At 32.4% G+C, this 14,646-nt stretch overlaps 1 pseudogene; it reads left to right on the top strand.

The window, feature by feature from the left end:
- The first annotated feature begins 2,211 nt into the window (after positions 1-2,211).
- On the top strand, positions 2,212-13,731 carry LOC145628148 ((-)-germacrene D synthase-like; annotated as a pseudogene).
- Positions 13,732-14,646: the final 915 nt, after the last annotated feature.

The raw sequence follows: 14,646 nt of genomic DNA on the forward strand, positions 1-14,646 counted from the left end.
CCCCAACATATATCACTTTCCACACTGTAACTTCAATATACATTTTGTTTCCATACGGTAACCTTGCCGTTATCTCGCCGTTAAAATTCCGTTAGTGGGGCCCACTCTCAATTTATTAATATTTTTTTATCGATTTGCGAGTTGAAAAATGTTCTATTAAAGGTTTTCGGAGCTATATTGGACCTTACTTAATAAGCAAAACGAGGCATTTACATTATTTTTTTGTGAAATTGCAACGGAACATTTCCCAGTGCGTAAATTGATTAAGAAAATATTAATAAATTGAGAGTGGGCCCCACTAACGGAATTTTTGACGGCGGGATAACGACAAGGTTACCGTATGGAAACAAAATGTATATTAAGGTTACAGTGTAGAAAGTGATATATATTGGGGCACAACGTAGAAAAACGAGAGAGTGAAGGATAGCTCAAGTGGATAGAGCTCTCTTCCCGATTCCAGGTGATACTGGGATCGATTCTCAACACCCGCCCTTGTGGCTCTTTAAACACCAAAACAAAAAAAACCAACGTAAAATAACAAAATTAACAGGGTTACTATATAGAAAAACCCTTCTTATTTTTTATTTAAGGAGATTTTCAAATGTTGCAAAAAAAAAAAAGTCATATTTATCCAACGGAATTAGCTGTAAACAGTTGAACTTTCTAATCATATATCGTGCATTAAAAAAATATTGGATTAAAAAAAAAATGTTATAAAGTTGAACTTTCTAACTATAGAAGTATATATTTACAGTGTTTGAGTTGACTAGTCTAGTAAGTCTTTTTCTCAAATGTTGTGCTGAGTGTACTGGGCGAAAAGTCTTTTAGAAGTAAGGAATTGAGTGGTTTAATAATCAACAAACATACTAAAACGCTATTATTAAAAAATAATTCAGTTTAGATCAGGAGGTACAATGTTAATTTAAGAAATTAATACAAATAGAGGAATTAATCTAGAAAATAGACAAAAAGTAAGAGACATATCTGAAGTTGCACTACAATACTGAGAAATGATAAGCTAGAATAGCTCTTGAATATTTGAGATTAAAGCATGTTTTTTTTTTTTTTTTTTTTTTTTTTTTTTTTTTTTTGAATAGCAGATTAAAGCATGTTTAGTTCACCTTATTTTTACTTAAGTTAGAAAAAATAAGTTCATATCATATAAAAAAAAAAAAAAAGTTTTGACGCATTATATCATTTTGTTTATGTGTGCTTTCTTATTGTTAAATGTCTTTAATTTCGTAATGAAAATTACATATACATATCAATAAAACATTATTACTCCTTATGAACCTAACAAGACCCAACATGGTATATGTTTCCGGTTAAGATTATCATACACAGTACATAAGGTGAAAATTTTGTCAAATCAGACAATCAAATTGGATCAGAAGACCAGATTAGATTAGATCAGATCAGACAAATAAAAAATAAGGTGAACTACACTAGTCGAATGTGAATGAGGCTTTTATATGTTTTTCTTTCCTATTATGTATAGCAGCTAGGGTTTTCTGTACATTTCTTCTAAAATTAAAATTAAGGAAACTATCTTGATTGATTATTGATTGATCCCATATCTTCCTTGATTTGGTCTTGCCTTAATTAAATTTTCTTAATTGATCTTGCAATATATTTCTCTTCTTCTTCAAATGCTTCCATACTTGGATTTTGCTAGGTTATTCTGAACTTATTGCCCTTGGGTGGATGGACCAGGGTAAATAGTGATAGTCTAGTGATCGAGAATATATATTAGCTGGTGACATGCCAAAACCGTCTGATTTTTCTACACTTGATAAGTCAATAGCTGAAATTTTTTATATACATTCAGGTGCACGGTGCACCTAATTAACCAAAGGTTAGGTTATGCATTTCATTTGATGATTAATGGAACAATAATCATCTAAATGATAAGTAAATACCTTTGGGTGTACTGGGTAATTAGATGTATATAATGATCTTAACAAGACTTGACTAGCTAGTAAGCAAAAAGTATTTTTAATACGTAGTGATTCTTTTGTCCCTTTTAATTAATTTCTCCTATTACTACAAAGTGTATATATATACATATATATATATATATGCGCGTGCGCGCACGCGCAAAATAGTGCATTGATATTTTATATTATAATGCAAATATTGAGAAACGAAAAATATATCAATAAGTTTACATTATTATTATAAAAGGTAGATATTTGAAAATTTTACAATGAGATGGCTCTAATAAGTACATATATTGATATACATCAGTATTTTTAATCTTATGCATTAAACACGAACACTGGTCGTAAAAGCCAAACTGATGCTAACAATTACATCAGTATAAATTGAAGTTACTAAGGGATTAATTACTCCGTAACTTGTATGAATATGCCATGCATGGGAATCTAGCCCACTTACTATGGATGATCAATTAAATAAAAGTCAACATTTTTACATTTAATAATAAAGAACAACTTTTTTTTTTTTTTTTTTTGACGAAATAATAAAGAACAACTTGTCAACTTGCTACTTCATTATATTCCATTATTCCACACAAGTATCGACTTTGAAAAAACTACACGTACTAGTCATAATTTAAGTGAAATTTAATCACTTTAATGCTTAAATTTCAGCTTAAGCGTACAAAATACATGCAATACACGACAAAGATGTAACGTGTAGGGGTAGAATTCTTCCCTTATAAATGTACGTGATTTAGAGTTCAATGCTTCATAGAACAAAATTATTCATTCTAAAGATTTAAGAATAAACTCTTTCAATTTTCAAAATTATTTGAGTGAATATGCAGTGTAAGAACGAGGCAGCAGAAGTTGTTCGTCCCCTTGCTAATTATCCTCCCAATATCTGGGGTGATCGCTTCCTCAACTATGCTCCCCCGGACGAGGTTTCAAATTTATTATTATTATTATTATTATTATTATTATTATTATTATTATTATTATTAGGGTTTTTCTAATTTATGCCCCCAAACTTCTTCGGTTTCTAAGCTGTGCCCATGTTTTTTCAAACGTCTAAACTATGTCCTCAACCTCACTAATTTTTACTAACAATAACCTTATACGTTAACAATAACTTTTTTATTATTATTTTATTTTCTGATTTTTTTTAAAAATTTTTAAAGTGTTAAACCAATTAGAACAGGACACACGTCAAATTAATAACGACACGACATCATTGTTGATAAAATCACTTAACTTTCGTTAACAGATATGGCTGTCGAAGGATATTGTTGATAAAATATCGTGAGGTGGAGGGCATAGCTTATAACTTTGAAAAAGCATGAGTACAGCTTAGAAACCGAAGAACTTGGGGGGCATATAGCTGAGAAAAACTCTTATTATTATTATGAAAACATGATTTTATTATAAACTCAAAAGATTTACATAAAATTAGTAAAAAGCTTAGAAATAATCTGGGCTTCCACTCCTATAGCTATAGGCCTATAGCTTGTTATTGTAATTATCATCATTAACATAATTCATTTGGTTTTTACGAAGGTTTATCCATTATTTGTATTGTACAAGTAGCTAATGAGATTGGTTTTTCACTTTCTTTCATTTGCATATTATAATTTTTTTATTAAATATGGTATTGAATTTCAAAAGCAAGATAAAACAAAAATGGCATAAATGGCATAAATTGTCCCATATTGACTAGCTTCGGCTAATTTTCTTCACTAATATAATAATGGTAGACTTGGGCTAATTTTCTTCCCTAATATGACAATCTAAGTCTTTTGAGAAGAGACTATCCATAATTCTTAAATTTTGTTTTTATGCTAAAAACATTTCTTGGTTTAGGTTACCCAAGGCCGAATGGAGCAAGAGGCGGAAGAGCTCAAAGAGCTAGTGCGCAAAGAAATTTTGGACGTTCATAAGGATCCAAAGGAAAGGCTTGTGCTTTTAGATGACATACATCGCCTTGGAGTTGCATACCACTTTGAAAATGAAATCGAAAACATTTTTCGAAATTTCTATAAGAAGATGTATGATGATAGTTCCTACAAGGATGATCTTTACTATGTTTCTCTACGCTTTCGTCTTTTACGACAACATGGCTTCAATGTTTCATGTGGTATGTTACATAATCACCTTGCATCTTCACCTCCATTATATTGTTCGTGTCAAATTTATTTATACTTAAAGACTATATATTAACACGTACGATATTTAATTTGTTTGGATACAATAACCTAGATGTATTTGAAAACTTCAAATGTGAGAACGGAAGCTTTAAGGATTGTTTAGCAAGTGATTTGCAAGGCCTATTGAGCTTGTATGAAGCATCATTTCTAGGAGTGCACGGAGAAAATACACCGGACGAAGCTCGTTCATTTGCTACTACTCACCTAACATCCCTTGTTACACAATTAAGCTCTCCTATGGCTGAACAAATAGCCCAAGCTTTGAAACAACCCCTCCGTAGACGCAGTATAAGGCCACTACAAGAAAATCTCTTTTCGTAGTGATTATTTCGTAGCGATTGTACATTCTCTACAATATGCAAGTATGTTTGTGAAATAATTAAGGATGTCGTATCATTTTTACAATCGCCATGGTTTTCCCATATAAAATCAATACGGAAAACATAATAATACATATCCACACTATTTTTACACATTTATATAATTTTGAGAAATCGCATCATTTACAATCGCCACTAAATCCTAAAAATCGATACGAAAAGCCTTTTCAACACTAGATATATAAATATTATTTGACAAAGAATACATAAAATATGTCATAGCTTATTGGTAAAACATTTAATATAAGAGTTTAAGGTTGATTGCATGTTCGAATCTTGTAAAGATCATACACATGTTTTTTTTTTTTTTTTTTTTAAGAAAATGAGTTAAACATTTATAGCGATTGTAATCGCTACAATAATCACCATGATTAGATGTAGTTTTTCGTATCGATTATTGAGGTCAACCCCAGCGATATTGAAAACCACTACTAAAGGCTAAGGCAACGGGGGATATTGTATCGAATGACCATTCGTTGGGAAAGCTTTTTGTTGCAATTACAATCGATACTAAAGGTTAAAATAATCGCTATGAAAAAGTTATTTTCTTGTAATGGGCTAGAATCGCGGTATTATATCTCAATTTATGGGTCAAAGGCTTTCCACAATGAAGCTTTGCTGAAATTCGCAAAGTTAGATTTCAACTTGGTTCAAATATTGCACAACAAGGAGCTAAGAGATCATACTAGGTAAAATGTGGAGTTATTTTCAATCTATAATAATTACTAAATTAAATATGGAATGGTTTGAAAATTCTTAACTTTAATTATTGTTTATCCTAACTTATTAGGTGGTGGAGAAGTCTTGACATGGTCACAAAATACCCATTTGTTCGACACAGAGTGGTAGAGGCCTACTTTTGGATTTTGGGTGTGTACTATGAACCTAAGTACTCGTATGCGAGAATGTTGCTAAACAAATTGTTCAACATTATATCCGTCATAGATGACATCTACGACTCTTATGGAATTATTGAAGAGTTAAATCCCTTCGCAGAAGCAATTCAAAGGTTTGTTTATAAAAATGCATCATATGATTATGTTGAAACCCATTGTTGCCCATTTGTGAGTGTCCCACATTGGAGAAAGAGGAGAGATGGTTTCACTTTATAAGGTAGCGGAGTAACTCATACTGTTGCCAATTGGTTTTAGTATGGAAGCTTCTAAGCTTAGTTTATGGACCAAACTCTCCTCCACCTTGTTCAGATTGTCCGGACCCATTATATTGTTTCAAAATTTTAACAGATTACATACTACTCCTTAACCTTTTTTCATATGACCTATTTATTATTTAATGTACTAATTAGAAAACTAAGCTAACAAATTGGTGAAATAATAGGTGGGACAAAAGCTGCATCGGTCAACTTCCGAGCTACATGAGAGCAATTTCTCAAGTTATGTTTGATACGTTTGACGAAATTGAGCAAGATTTAGCATTGGAGCAACGAGCATATGCTGTTTATTATCAACAACAACAAGTACATACATACTAAAACTAGCTTAATTTATATACACCATAATAATTACAAGTATTTGTTTTTCTTGAGAAATCACACAAGAACATTAATCAATATCTTATTCTATATGATAGATGAAAGCTATGTGTTGCTTTACAAAAATACTACAAGAGGGGGGGGTGAATTGTAGTTTAAGAGAATTGAGCTAACTTTTTGCGGAATTAAAAAATACTAAGCTACAGGAACTCAAAGTGAACACAGAGAGATTTTACGTGGAAAACCTCTTGGCCCTAACAAGAGGAAAAACCACGACCACTTGGGATTTTAGGAATGATTCTCCACTATAACAGGGCAAACAACCTATTACAAGCTAAAGAATCAATCTTCAAGTTCCTCTATGAACTTGAAGTTTCCAGCAGCAAGTCCCACTACTTGCTACTCTTCTCTTCTCTATTCTCTCTTTCTCTTCTAACTTCTCTTAGAGTTCACTCAAACCCCAATTCCCAAATTACAACTCAATAATAGACTCTAGTGAAAGTAATTAAGAAAAACACTTAAGTGGAATGCGACTCTTGACTCGTTGTGAATAAAAAGGAAAGATAAAAGTATTGAGCAAGGTGAAGTTATTCAGAAAATAACTTCGATATTTATAGGAAAACATTGCTTAGAGAAAACGCCATAATCTCCACCACTTACACCACCACTGTTGCATATCAACTCCACTACTCTACACCACTTCCAGACTTCTCAATCGTGTCCTAAAAACCAGGGCACGTTTAAACCTTAAGGAAGCAGTATGTTCGTGAGTGGAGAAGACTAAATCAAACAGTTAGTTGCGCAAGTTTAGGAAATCAGTTTTGCAAAGATATTTTTACTGAAGATAACTTATCAGTGTTAAAGATAAAATCATAAAAGATTTTCTTAAACAACTTCTCCTATTTTCTAGCAAGACAATATTTATCCTTTTTCAAACGCATTCCACTTAGCATTAATCCTAATTAATTTTCACTTACATAAAATCTAAAATAGAAAAATACTTCAGACTTTATGCTTCTCTAAGAAGTCTCTTCTCCGAGTCTTCTTTCCTTAGCTTCTGCTCCGAAGCTCTAGTTCCTTCTCAGAACTCTTCAGCTGATCTCTTGAACTTTTAGCTCCTCGTGTTCCTTATCCTTTAGTGATTCCTGTAACTTGTAACTAATCCACAAGACTCACAAAATTCATTAGTGCACTTGTTTGACTTGTGTCATCATCAAAACATCAAGGGTAACACTATGTTTCAATCTTACATCCAAGAAACTATTTGGCATCACCATAACATTGTTCCAACATTCGACGAATTGAATACATGAAAAATGGCATCGTAAGCTCTGGCTATGTGTACGTGATTACTGCTGCTTATCAAGGCATGGGGGAGTTGGCAAATAAAGATGCCTTCGAATGGGTCAACGAAACAACAAAGACTATAAAAGCTTCATGCATACTTGGCTACTTGCTAGGCTCTTGAATGACATTAGTAGCCATAAGGTATGTACTTCCCCTTAACTAAGGTGACAACTACGCGTACTTAAATTTATCCAAGGAGGCCCTTTTGTCCTAAATTACTTGTTACATTGCTTTAATTCCTAAATTTGATAAGGATGGATATAACATGAAATTTTGGTGTAAATTGTATCATACATAATTAGAATTGGACAACTAATTACTTATAACAATAATCATCATCACAGCTATATTTATTAAAAAGAACAACAACAATGGCACCTGATATTTCTATATGTATCTTTTGTTGATTATGATTGAATTATATTATATATATAGTTATATGGAGTACACATTGACAAAAGTGAAGTCAAGTGTCCCCACTTTCATTTAAAATTTTAAAAAGTATTTTTGTAATCTTTGCTATTCTGTGTTATTTAATTCATATTTTGTTTAATATCTTATTTTTTGAAACCTTTGCTTATTTTTTAAAAATCCGCCCACTAATCATAATGGAATTTTGTAGTTTGAGAAGAGTAGAGGTCATGTTTCATCTGCAATAGATTGCTACATGGATCAATTTGGAACCTGTTGGAAGTTCTTGAGTGAAATACAAAGAAAGGTGAGAGGAAATAAAAGAGGTAGTCCCACTTTGATAATTTATCAAAGCTTTATGTCGTTTATTCATTGGAGTAGTTTTGTACTACTTGTTTGAGAAGCGGTAAGTGGGTTATGGATATATCTCTTAATACCCATTATTATTGACGGTTTATTGTTATTGGAATATTGTATCTATTACAATATTCATGGTCTATTCGTTTGAATTAAGTCGTTGAGAATGTCATTGATAATTCGGGGGTTACGCTCATTCATAGTCGATTATAAATGCCTAGCCGTTGCCTCCTTGATTACTCATTTCATTAGTTGGTCAATGACACTTAATACTCCACTTATTAAGGTTGGCCGTTGCCTTCTCTACATATATATATTCAAGCTTCTTTGGGTTCCATAGGATACATACAAAAATCAGAAATATTCTCTTTGATCTTCTCTTTAAAAAATACTCCTTTGATTTTGGGCAAGTATTCTGAGTTCCAGTCGGGTTTGTGAGTGCACACAAATTCCGGCGCCGTGCTTATCCTGGAGGGCGACCGCTTCTAGTCTACTGCACCGGGAGGTAGCGCGAAATCGTCTTTTAGGTCAGTGGTTCTCCACGACGCGGCAATTATCAATTTAGTCTACACAACGTTGAGATAAGTATTTATTGTTTTATATTTGCTTATTTACTAACAATCTAAAAGACGATGTATTGATTCCAAATATATGATTGCTTATATGTCGAAGTTGCAAATTCTTTGTTTTAAGAATTATGAGCTTTCACATGTTAGTTAGGATGCGGTTTTATTTGGATCAATTTTGTGTTGTGTACTTGTGTACTAATTCTATGATGAATAATTTCATGGAATAGAATTTATTAAATTGATGGTTGTCCGTTACTGTGAGAAGGGCTATAATGTGAATAATGTATAATGGAAAGTTTGGTCTTGATTTCGCAGTTGACTAATCTGAAAGAATTTTTCGGTTATTCCTTATTTGTTGAATCATTTAAATTATCATATAAGGTTTTGGTTTTACTTGGACCATATTTTGTACATTTGTTGCGTATGTGACGAGATGAGTTGTATTGAAATAAGAACCATCTTCTTGTTATTAGTTATCATGTGTTTATAGAGTATTTGTTCTATACTTTGATTTATAATTTCTAATTAGTGGGTAATGCTAAAGCTTGTAGAGTATATTGCTTTATGTCCATGTTATATATGAATGTTAATTTTATTTGCAATGATTAATATAATGGCAAATATGTTGGTTATTGACTTATTATATATGTCCACTTGGTTACTCATGAGCATGTGAGAGTATACTACGAAGTATATGAGTATACCTTATGTTATTTAGTGATTGGACCTTTATATTTTGTTATCAATTCTCCACTTTTCTTAATGGAAATTTTGTTTGGTTTATTGCTGGGCTTCTTTACCTGAGCAATACTAATGATCTATATGTCTAGTACTAAATTTATTTTACTAATGACTTATGGCATGTATACTATGACTAATTGAGGCTTAGTAGTGCTTTCATAATCTGTAAGTATTTATAACATCTATTTAGATTATGTTTTTTGGGTTAATCTTTAATTAGTTTGTGATAATTGTGGTGTGCTTACAGTTGATGTGTTAGAACCTTAAGGGTCTGCATTATTAGTTTTTATTTGGGATACACAAAGTTAAATAGTTAACGATTATCATGTGATTCATGCATGGTACTTATGATTCCCATGCCCTTCTTGCTGACCAAACTATTGAGGAGGCCAAAGTTGTTAGTACATTTTTGTTGGTCAGGAAGTCATTGATATTGGGATTTCAATTTTATTGTTGTCCACGGAATTTCGAGAGCAGTCAATTGAAGTTACGATGGCATCTTGAAGCTCATATTTATAATGAGGACGATTGGGTATCTCATAGAGGTCTTACTAATGTTACTTGATTTGATTCAAGGGAGGTTCATTCTAAACCAAGTCTCCTGTTATTATGTTTATCATCTGATTTAATTCCTAGTAATCATCTTAACAAATATATGCTTTTGTGGGTGTTGACAAAGTACGTTGAATGTTGAATTTGTCAATTAAATATTTGTTGAATGATTAATAGAAAGTAAAAGTTATAATGTCGATATTTTATAAGTATGACATTATATGGCACATAATCAGTTACCTTTAATTTGTTGGTTCTACATTTTGTGGAGTAACTTATTATTCAGTAGGATGCTTTTGAGCAATGTTTTAACATTTTTTTTTTGAGGTGCATGTATGTACTCCGAGTACTACTTTTATCATGATTCATGTATGTGTTGAGTATAGAGTTGAGATGTACTATATATGTCAATTGCTTGAATCCATGATATGAAATACTCGTATTGAGAAGCTTTATTCATAACTCAATTGATCTCATTACTTTATCCTCAGTTTAACATGTTTGTGTGAAACTTATAATTCTCAAACTTGTTGAGTTTTGTGAAGGGAAATTATGTGATAATTTTACTTAAGGAGATTGTATGGCTTTCTCTTTGGAGAATTTTCGAGTAAAGTATTTTGGGATTTGACTACGATTTTCTAATATTTTATAATGGTTTATTGTTACCGCCTATGACTCTTTATTGTGTTATAATTCTTTATGAATAAAGCATGAGTAATTTGTAAATGCCTTGAATTTTATATGGTGGCTTGGGAGTTAATATTTTGAGGTATTGTTGAATTATTATCCTTGATTAATTCAATGTTTCAAAGATCTCTGCTCTTGTCCACCTTATTTGTTATTATACCCAGTGTTACGACATAGTTGTGAATTTTTCCCAACCATATATTTGTTTATGCTCTATTTTGGTATTTGAACCTTGTCCTTTCATGTGGGGGTTTTTATATCCAAATATTTCATTCATTGAGAATGTGGGTGCATTGGTAAGGGTTTTGAATCAGACTTTGTTGTCCAATGTGGGGGAAGTAATAAAGAATCAGTGTTGGACTCAAAGTCTTGCTTAGTTTTTGCTTGATAAATTGCATATCCTAATTGATTCTTTATTGAATAAATTGTCTTTGAGCATATATGTGTATTATTACTATGGTTCAAGTGGTTGGATATCCAAGCTGGATTACTTGACTCTAGTAGGAATGAGAGGCATTAATGTTAAAATTTTCTATTGTTTAATGCAAAGCCTAAAAGTGGTTAATTGAGCTAAAGATGGTTTATGATTGAGTTTTCCTTACAAGTAGTTTGTTTTGGTATCTCTATGTCTTTAGAGTATTTTCTTTAAATCAGTGGAATATCATGAGTGATTGTTTCCGTGGAAGAAGTCATTGAATATTAGTTAGATTATGTCTAACTATGTATAGATTTTTACAAATCTTTTTCCTGGGATTGTGATGCTTAATATCTCTTCTATGGATTGTGTTGCTAATTCACTGAGCTGTCATTGGAAGTCTTTAAGTCTAAACTTGTGATGGATGAGTCATTGCTATAATATAAGGTTTTTATGATCTTATTGATCATATGGGAGCAATTCGTGTCCATTTGGTAGTCTTATGTTTCTTGGAAACTATGCTTAATCTGACATTGCTTTTTATGTAAGTAAATTAAGCAAATATACTCTTAACTCGAGCAATGACCATCGGATAGTTTTGAGGAGGTTGCATAGGTACTTGAAAGTACAAAAGATAAGAGTTTGCACTATTGCAAGTTTCCATGAGTTCTTGAAGTTCGATAATGAGTTCAAACTCAAGCGGTTATGTTTGCACCACTAAGTGGTTATGAGGCAAGATGGTCAAGAGTGCATGGCTCTTATGAGCAAATGTGCTGGCAAATATCCCATTGTAAGGGAATTTGTTATGATTTGTAAGTTGTGGTTACTTTTGATTGAACCATGCCTATAATAGTTGATGTCAAAGATAATTTTGTCGAATGGGGTGATATCACTAGACTACATAAAGTCTAAAAATGTTACGGATCCGTTATCTAAAGGCCTATGGAAAAAAAAACTAGTTTTGGAAACATCGGAAGAGATGGGGCTAAAGCCCGTTATATGAATTGTGAAATAGTGAACTCTACTCACCATGAGTTCAAAGGGGAACATTATGTAATAATTCGGAAACACATTTTTATATGTCCATCTCTAGATGTTTGTTTGGGCTTAGCTACAAATGAGAAGGAGGTTGAGCATACGACTCTTAATGAACCCATATCCATATTTTTGGAGGTGTGCTGTAGCTCATACTTGATGGAGTTCACCTACTTAGGTGTGGAAGTGTGGCCGCTTCCTATGAGTATTTCGTGGGCTTATACTCTAGAGCACCTATGAGCATCCAGGTTGGACGTATGGCCAGTATAATGCGTCACCTTTATTCGCGGAATTTCAGAATATTATACATGCTCAATTGTGTGGCTCAAAGTGACGGGTCCCTAACTCCCTATTAAGTTCAAGACGAAGGTCACTTGGTAGGTGAGGGATCATAGCTTGATGTCCACTATGTGTTAATTCAAGTCGCGAGACATTGACACTTATGCAATTGTTTTGTTTTGCCCAAAATTAATTTTCTTTCTTTCTTTCTTTCACATCTTCGAACCTGTGGGGGATTGTTGGAAGTTCTTGAGTGAAATACAAAGAAAGGTGAGAGGAAATAAAAGAGGTAGTCCCACTTTGATAATTTATCAAAGCTTTATGTCGTTTATTCATTGGAGTAGTTTTGTACTACTTGTTTGAGAAGCGGTAAGTGGGTTATGGATATATCTCTTAATACCCATTATTATTGACGGTTTATTGTTATTGGAATATTGTATCTATTACAATATTCATGGTCTATTCGTTTGAATTAAGTCGTTGAGAATGTCATTGATAATTCGGGGGTTACGCTCATTCATAGTCGATTATAAATGCCTAGCCGTTGCCTCCTTGATTACTCATTTCATTAGTTGGTCAATGACACTTAATACTCCACTTATTAAGGTTGGCCGTTGCCTTCTCTACATATATATATTCAAGCTTCTTTGGGTTCCATAGGATACATACAAAAATCAGAAATATTCTCTTTGATCTTCTCTTTAAAAAATACTCCTTTGATTTTGGGCAAGTATTCTGAGTTCCAGTCGGGTTTGTGAGTGCACACAAATTCCGGCGCCGTGCTTATCCTGGAGGGCGACCGCTTCTAGTCTACTGCACCGGAAGGTAGCGCGAAATCGTCTTTTAGGTCAGTGGTTCTCCACGACGCGGAAATTATCAATTTAGTCTACACAACGTTGAGATAAGTATTTATTGTTTTATATTTGCTTATTTACTAACAGAACCTCCATTGAAGAAGCTACGAAGGTGCTCCGATCACACATTGAAGAAGCATGGAAGGACATTAATGAAGAATTAACCGGGCCAAGAAATGTTCCAATGCCTTTGGTACTTCGAGTCCTCAACGTAACAAGGACATTATATGACATTTATCAGGATGATGAAGATGGCTATACTATCGGCAAGTTTATCCAAGAAAAAGTTGCAACTATTCTTGTTGATCCTATTGTGGCATAAATTGAGTCATGAACGTACCTTATAAATTTCCTATGTTTTTGCATTACTTTTGTGTTGAATAATTTACCTTTGGGGTATATGATTTGAGTTGTAAACTTGTAATGATATGATATATTACGTTATTACCTTTTAATTTGCTTGTTTTTAGGATTTTGCTTTATAAAAATCAGAATAATAAAACAATGTCAAACAAGCTCTAAATAAATAATTCTGTTTATATTTACTTTAGCCTTTGTCATAGTTTTTACAGAAAATAAAGAGGAAGAAATTATGAAATGTAGTTTCTTTTTTTTTTTTTTTTTTTTTTTTTTTTTTTTTTTTTTTTTTCCTCTTTTGTTCATTAACAGCGAAGAAATAAAACAAAAATGAATCCTCTCTTCTGGCTTTTAATCGCTATGGCTGCTTGTAGTGGTTGGTGAAAATGGTTTGCTTTATTACCATTTAAGATCACATAAGCTCTTGTCCCTTTATGCACTTTGAAATATAGTGTAGATCATGTAACATGACATTTTGGTCAAATTTTGAAATATTAGTCAAGTAATAAAAAAAATTGGAGAAAATAAAGGTGATCATCAACTAAGGCTTGAATTTTGATCACCTCTATCCAATGTTATTAAAATCGCGATTTGGATCGTAGAATCGTACGATTCTACGATCCTAATCCACCTAAACGATGTAAATCGCTTGTAGAATCGTTATGTTGTAGAATCGGTTAGAATAGGTGGAATCGGTACCGATTCTACTCCTGCAAAAAACCTGAATTTTCGAAACCCATAACTTTTGATTCCGAAGTCGGAATTAGGGTTATAATATGTCATTGGAAAGCTCTTGAAGTCTACTTTTAATAGAATTGGTTTCGTACCTATATTATTTATATATTTTATGTTATAGACTAAAGAGTGTAAGGGTGTCATAGTTGAACCTAACTTTAGTCAATGACTGACATATTATTCAATCTAAATCATAATAAAGCTTATGAAAAATCAATTTAAATAACTTTTAAGATTCTATCCAACCATTTAAATTTTATAGGCATAAGAATGTATTCATGAGTCTCATGC

Source organism: Chenopodium album, chromosome 4 (assembly GCF_948465745.1).
Source record: "Chenopodium album chromosome 4, dcCheAlbu1.1, whole genome shotgun sequence".
NCBI classification, from domain to species: domain Eukaryota; kingdom Viridiplantae; phylum Streptophyta; class Magnoliopsida; order Caryophyllales; family Amaranthaceae; genus Chenopodium; species Chenopodium album.